This window comes from Antennarius striatus, chromosome 22 (assembly GCF_040054535.1).
Source record: "Antennarius striatus isolate MH-2024 chromosome 22, ASM4005453v1, whole genome shotgun sequence".
In the NCBI taxonomy this organism is placed as follows: Eukaryota; Metazoa; Chordata; class Actinopteri; order Lophiiformes; family Antennariidae; genus Antennarius; species Antennarius striatus.
The window spans coordinates 11,716,194-11,723,290 of NC_090797.1; the positions used below are offsets into that span (position 1 = coordinate 11,716,194).

Below are 7,097 nucleotides of genomic sequence, written 5' to 3' on the forward strand. Positions count from 1 at the left end.
ATTATATTCTTAACCTGCACATGTTGTAGCAATTCTTTCTGACTTTTTTGTTGTTTGAGTAAAATCAACTTAATACTTTCAAAAGTAGACATTCATCTCATGTCAAATCAATAAATATAATAAATACCCATCTTTTCTAAATCTATCACTGCTTTAAGTGTTGTCATACAGATGGAGCTTCGGTGTGGATATGTACAGCGAGTGTGTGTTTACCTCACACATGTCACATATGATCGTCCACTGCCATCTGTCCCCGTCACCCACCCCACCCCCGTATTCTCAAGTTGTCCTCTGACCCTGAACGGGAAATCCAACTTCCCCAGATCTCCTGTCCTTCATGGAGGCCAAACTGTCATCCGGACGCTCACCAATCACAGGAAGGTCCCTCCAGGGGAATTCAGCACATGTAAAGCAGCGACCACATCCTCATAAGTCATCACCTTCCCTGTAATTCTGTAAAAACGGTGGATTTATGGCTGCTGTGGTCTGATAAGAACCTAATGAGGGTGATAAAGTAACTACACACCACTTTACATCCTGAGCGATCAAAGGAGTGTCAGATGACGGATCTGGTGATTCAGATGGAGCCTTCATCCTCGCCGCACACCGCTCACCCTGTCCATGTGTCTGTCCGCCATACTTCTCCATTTTTTGGGTGGGGTTTGGCTATTATGTGATGACATCAGCGCTGATAACACAAATGACTCCCACATCTTCTGTGAGATTGTGTGTATTTTTTCTGTAGGTGTTGAATGTGGTTTAACCCTCACATGCAGAACACACACACGCTTCTGGACTGGTCTGGCACAACGCTGCATTCGGTGGTGGTGCGGCGTTGGCTCCGTGGACGCCTGCTGTCTCCGTGTTTTACGAGTCCAGCTGACGGTAGCTGTAAACACACACCGCTGCTGGTTTCAGAGACACACATGAAACAAGAAGCTGTTCCTTCTAGATGCAGTCTCAGTTCCTCCTCCGTTTCCATCAGCACATAAATCAAATGCAGAGAAAACAAATCTGTCCCTGGAAATCAGCGATGGTTCAGTTTATTCACCTGTACAGTGTGGGCCCTTTTTTAATTCAAGTTAATGGAGACAATTTTTAACAGTTCCTATCATTCCTGGTTCCTAGGAATCACTAAACTAGAAGCAAGAGAAAACCAAAGATTTTCACCTTAACACGTTGCAAAGACTACAACAGAATAGAACTCTAGAACCGAGCATTTAAGGTCTGCACATGCATGAGAGGAAAGAACTCCACGCACCATCAGGTGGTGGTAGTTTGTGTTCAGAAGCCAAAAACAAAACCAGTTAACCAAGGGGCTGCTTGTGAAAAAGTCCAAAAATGAAGCTGAAGCCCTGAAATGTAAGAATTATGGGAGGGATTTCTGTCATTTTATTATATATATAACGATTAGAGACAGAACCTACAAGTCCATAAGATATATTTCTGCAGCTTTAATTGTCACGAGATACCGTAGTTGTGATTGTCACACACTATAAGCCACTTCACAGCATTTATAATATTTCTACCATCAAATTAGATTATTTTCCTGGCCAGTGATTCTATTTTATATCAATAAATATTTAACAGTATTTCGCTGTTTGCACTCCCAATTCTAGTTTGTTTTATGTTTTTTATGGAGGCATTCTGTGTATGGAACAATCAAGTGTAAATGGAGTCAGCTGTATAATGCAAAGGCTAGAAATATGATTATTATTTTTGTGGATCCTCCTCCCGTCTCTCTTAACACCCGCTGCCTGATTCTGATCACATTTGACAGAAGCGAAGAGCGACGTGGAGACAAGCTGCTTCTTCATTAGCGTCCACCTCCCTCCACCCTCTCCCCCTTTTCCTTCGAGAAGACGGATGAATCGGAGTGAGGCCTCGGCTGACCGCTGCTCAGATAACGGTAACTGAGCGATGGATCTTCAATCGGATCCCCGAAGAGAGCTTTTAAAACAGATCTCTGCTGTTGTCCAGTCAGAACTAAGTTCTGGCAACGGCCCCAGGCTGTTAGCTCTTATCTACCACGTATCTACTTGTATTCTAGACAGCTTGCAGCGCTGTTGCTTGTTTTTCCAATGCCTCGGGGTTATATTCTCCGACTGTTAACGCCTTTCTCAGATCTGCCTTTTTCCTCTCTCCTCTTCCTTCCCCATCCTCCCCCCAATCTACCTGTCAAACACTGCGAGCTCCTCCGCCAGCAGCCAAAACAAACGCCTGCTTGGTTATGATGGACAGAGACAGCTGTAGTGGAAATACAAAACGTTTGAACACACACACACACACACACGGCTCTATAGAGGCTGTAAACTGAGCTGCAGAGTAGATTAATGACTTTACTTCCCAATTAGCCCACTCAGCAAGAGAGGAAATTGGTCTGACCAGCCCCCACTTCCTTTCTTCTTTGTGTGTGCCGACACAAGAACACATGTGTTTGTGTGTGTGTGTGTGTGTGTGTGTGTGTGTGTGTGTGTGTGTGTGTGTGTGTGTGTGTTTGTGTGTGTGTGTGTGTGTGTGTGTGTGTGAGTGTGTGTGTGTGTGTGTCGGCTCCGTTGGATGTAATTCTAAAGTGTTCTGTGACAGCTGGCTGCTGGCCAGTGGTCGTCACATGCTGCCTTCACTTCCTGTTCTTCTAAAGCCCCCTCAGAGTCTGACACGAGCCCGGAAGTGTGTGTGTGTGTGTGTGTGTGTGTGTGTGTGTGTGTGTGTGTGTGTGTGTGTGTGTGTGTGTGTGTGTGTGTGTGTGTGTGTGTGTGTGTGTGTGTGTGTGTGTGTTTGTGTGTGTGTGTGTCCCTGGTGACACACAATACCACATACTCAATTCTTACCCTGTCACCTCTCAGTCAATCACCCGTCCCCAACTCCCAGCAGCAAGCTACACGACCGGGAGCCTGTGTCAGTGTCTCGTTTCAGGGAAAGCACCAGAACACGAAATGATGAACACAACCAATTCAAGCAGTCAACCAGTACATCCAATGGCAGCGTCCTAGAAAGGCCACGCCTAATGAAAAGCACCCATGTTGAACGCCTGATATGTAAAGGGTCTGAAGTCAGTGGTTTCTAGAGTCTGGGTTTGTTGGTATGCAGCGTTGCACAAGTCAACAATAAAGGTTGACTCACTGAGCCAACGCACGCCCACGCTCTGATGGGACTGTAATCTAAATGGATTTAGTCAACAGTGTTTTAGGCATAATTTCATTGACCTTGTTGTGGGTTACACAATGAAAGGAAGGGGGAGTAGGGTAGGTTCTCTAGTATCTACGAAAGTCCAGGCCTAAAGTGTTTATGCACAGCACATTATTGAAAGCTGAAGTTAGTCTGATTATCACCCATTGAGGCTAAAGGGGTAGAGGTCAGTGACAAGGCTGTGAGGTTCATGGTAGTGAGGCACTAAAGTCAGTTCTACGAGTCCAACAGCCACACCTCTACCTGATCGGGGTGATTAGCCTGAGGCTTTATAAGTTTTTGTATTTCTGTTCATGCCTGTAGTTTATTGGATTTAGTGAATTTTCTTGTGTTACCTTAATTTTTGTTTGTTCGGAATAAACTGTGAAAGAAGACTTCTGTCTACTGGTGTCCTGCATTTGGGTCCTAATCCTGCTCAAGATTTAATTAATAAAATAAGACAACCGTCAGAGCTTAAAGATCTGCTTCGGACTTTAGATCAGAAAATAACCTTCCCTTTTTTAAAATGAGTGGTACACTTGTAATGACTTCAACCAGTTTTTAATGTTAATGCTGCTAAATCAACGGCAAATACAACACTCTGTCTAGCTCTTAAAGCAGATATTAACCACGTCACTGGTAGAGCTGATCCTCAATATACAAAAACAGTTGGTTCTGAATGATTGTTCATAAACTGAATTGTTCGTAAGTCATTATTTATTAAATTCATTAAATTATTTAAATATTTATTAAATTACTACGCTAAATAAAAAAGTACTATTCCCTAAGACTTACCAGAAAGAATAACAGGTCATAATAACAACACATTACAAAATATGATACAGGTACAGGTCGTTTCGACTTAAGTCATTCTTGATTATGTGTTGGTTTAAAAAAAATTCACAGAAAATTAAAAATCAAGTTTACATCATTTTATTTGATGTGTGTCCGCAAAAGTACTGGACTATTAAAAACATTGGAAAACCACTAATAGCATATAATATCATTTTACTGTAGAATAAATAAGAATCAAAGCATATAATCGGATTCAGTACATACTGTACGTATGTAATTGCTTTTTAATCCATGATGAACAGGATAATATATAAGGTACAAAGCCTCTGAGATGCTCACAGAGACAAAAAACGACAACAACAGGGGGAGACGAGCTGTGTGGACGCAGCAGTGCTGCCCCTGCAGGGGTTGTGGCAAAAAGTGGAACTGCAGGACAATAGCCAGATATGGTGTCACATTTGTTCATATCTCTGAATGTTTGTAAGTCAAATGTTTTTAAGTTGAGCACTACCTGTATTCATTGTGTAAAGATTGAAATGATGTTCTGCATAACTGCATACCTTCTGGAATGTCATAGCAATTAAAAAAGTGCTGACATTTAGTTGAGCTTGTTCCAGGCTGATATCGTACATGATGGTTCGCTGGATGTTTGTCTGGGAGTGGAATGGAACTAAAACCCATTTAATACAATTTGTTTCTCTCGTCTGCTGTGAAGAAGGTCACCCTCACCATCCAGAATACCACTGGATGCCGGCTGTAAACCCATGACAAAAAGCTTTTGCATTGACTAAAGTAAACATTTTTAAACAAATTGTCTAAGCTGGAGACGATGGAGTCTTGTGTAGAAAAGTCTGATATCTAAACCCTTTAATGCTTGCAAGTGAAAATTGAAAATGCTCAACGTGTGAGGAAACTGTTAAACTACAGATCAATGACGATCTGAGGAGGTGAATTCTTCCACCAGGAGGAGAATCCATTCTTCCCAGGGAGCAAACTATGACTTTGGGCGCACTGGTTGCTTTTCTCTGAGGAGTAAGACCTTAAAGACCAACCATATAGATAGATGAATAAAATCAGTCACCAGACAGCTAAGAATCATCCTGAATCTTTCTTTCCATCCATCCTCAGCTTTCGTCCCTCCGTTTTGCCTTCCTCTCTGTTCTGTGGGTAGTTTCAACACTAGTGAGGGTCCCAACCACCCCTGTGCTGTCTGATTGAAAGTCCTCTGTCAGTCCCCAGCCTCTTCTTCCCTTTTGTTGCCATAGAAACTAGCATGGAAAAGTACAAGCAAGCGAATTGTCTGGGAAAAAGGACGAGGCAGCGATACTCAGCTGTAGCACTCTGAATGACAGCTGCAGAAACATCCAAAGAAAAGTGTGTTCCAGAACGGTTTGCATTAACAGAGTAACCTCATGTTTAAAACTGCCGAGGTCATGCTGTACGGTCCACATGTTTCATGTAACCGAAAGGCTTTGAAGAAGTAATAGATAAAATGAATCAAATGTCACCAAAGTTGCCCTTAAAACAGACCAGGTTTTTCATTGTGAGACTGGGCTGCTGGAATAAAAACGAGATTACAGCAATTCATAGAGCACAACATGACCAGATGAAATAGAATCACGTCATTAAACATTTTGGAATGATATTTTATTTGTATTTTTTCATATGCATAAGTAGCACACACAATGTCACTGAAAAACCATGATTCCGACTTCTATGTTTGTCCTCCGGAAACGCTGTCAGGCTAGAAGTCATGTTAAGATGAAAACTTCATGCAGGAAAAAATCACTGATGGTCAGGATTCCCAGATCATTGAAAGAACTTGATATTAATAAATGATCAATTATTAATCATCACCATTAAAGTGATTACATTTTTGACCACGACTTTTTGTTTTTTTGTTTTTTCTACTGTTGTTTTGTCACAATAGTGACACAAATTCCACTAGGTTAGCTTTGTTTGTTTAGAATGAAACACGTCACTATTGCACTGCTGTGGGTCGTGACTCATTTGTAAATAAATTAAAAAAATTTGCAAAAATGAAAAGGATTTCTCATTTCTCAAACAGTATGAAAGAACCTGATTACATCTCTGCTTGATAAACTACATCCTTGCATGTGTGTCTAAGTGGAGGATACCGCACGGATAAGAATCTGTTAACAGTGGTACGAAAATCTAAAAAAAAAAAAGAAAAAACTAATTTTGCAGCGTGAGTGTGGACGTTCCTTTACTCCTCAGGCTGTTTGGGAGAATTTAATTAAGTGTATCATGTATGAGAAACGTTGGAGACAATGTTTTCTGTCCCCCCACCCCCCCCAGGAGGCAAACAATACTTTAAAACAATGCAGATGGAGAGTGACGAACTCAGGAAAAATTAACTTTGAAAATGGAAAACAAGCCAGGACTGGTTCGACAACTAACGACTTCTCTGTTGGTTGTTTCTCTCAACAGTCGTGGCTCTTTCTTCTCCTGGGAAGACCAGCAGGAAACTAATTTCACCAACATTAGTCGACACGTTTCTGGTTTTGAAAGGATGAACACGACCTTAGAAGAGGTTTGAATTCATCCACCTCCAAGGGGGAGCGATAAAAGAACTGCATCACTTCTAATTACATACACTAATATTGTTCTTTTCTGTTAAATACATAAGTTGCCTTTACTTCATGGTCTCATGAGACGATAAATAAACAAAGCTTTATCTACATCTTGATAATAATGTAAGTACGTTCAGGCTGAAAGCGAGACAAGTGTCTTTCAAACACGTCTCAATGTGGACGTGATCAAGTAAGGCAAAAGATAATAGAATAAACTAAAAATGAATAAAATAAAAGATAATAGAATCAGGATATATATCAGTCTAACCTTACTGCAGACGCTCGGTGGGGAGTGGGTGCGAGAACAGGGGCCTCAGGTGAATCTGCTTGAGAAGGGGAACAGGTGAACAGGAAGAGGGTGAGCTGAGAATGTAGGTTACCATGGTGACAGCCTGGAGACAAAAATCATCACCTGACAAGAAAAGATAAGGGGAACAAAGGAAAGCCAGAGGCGGGACAATGAGACAACACGCTTCAATATATGGTTAAAATGTATGTATGCTTCAATATATGGTTAAACCTGTTTAATGTATTCGTGCT

General features: G+C 41.5%; 1 long non-coding RNA gene across 1 annotated transcript; it reads right to left on the reverse strand.

Moving 5' to 3' along the window:
• Positions 1 to 295: 295 nt before the first annotated feature.
• Positions 296 to 2,969, reverse strand: LOC137589585 (uncharacterized). The gene is made up of 3 exons (XR_011034225.1): positions 2,832 to 2,969; positions 527 to 889; positions 296 to 453 (listed from the first exon to the last, which is right to left on the reverse strand). It is a non-coding gene; the product is annotated as an uncharacterized lncRNA (long non-coding RNA).
• Between the last annotated feature and the right edge of the window lie 4,128 nt (positions 2,970 to 7,097).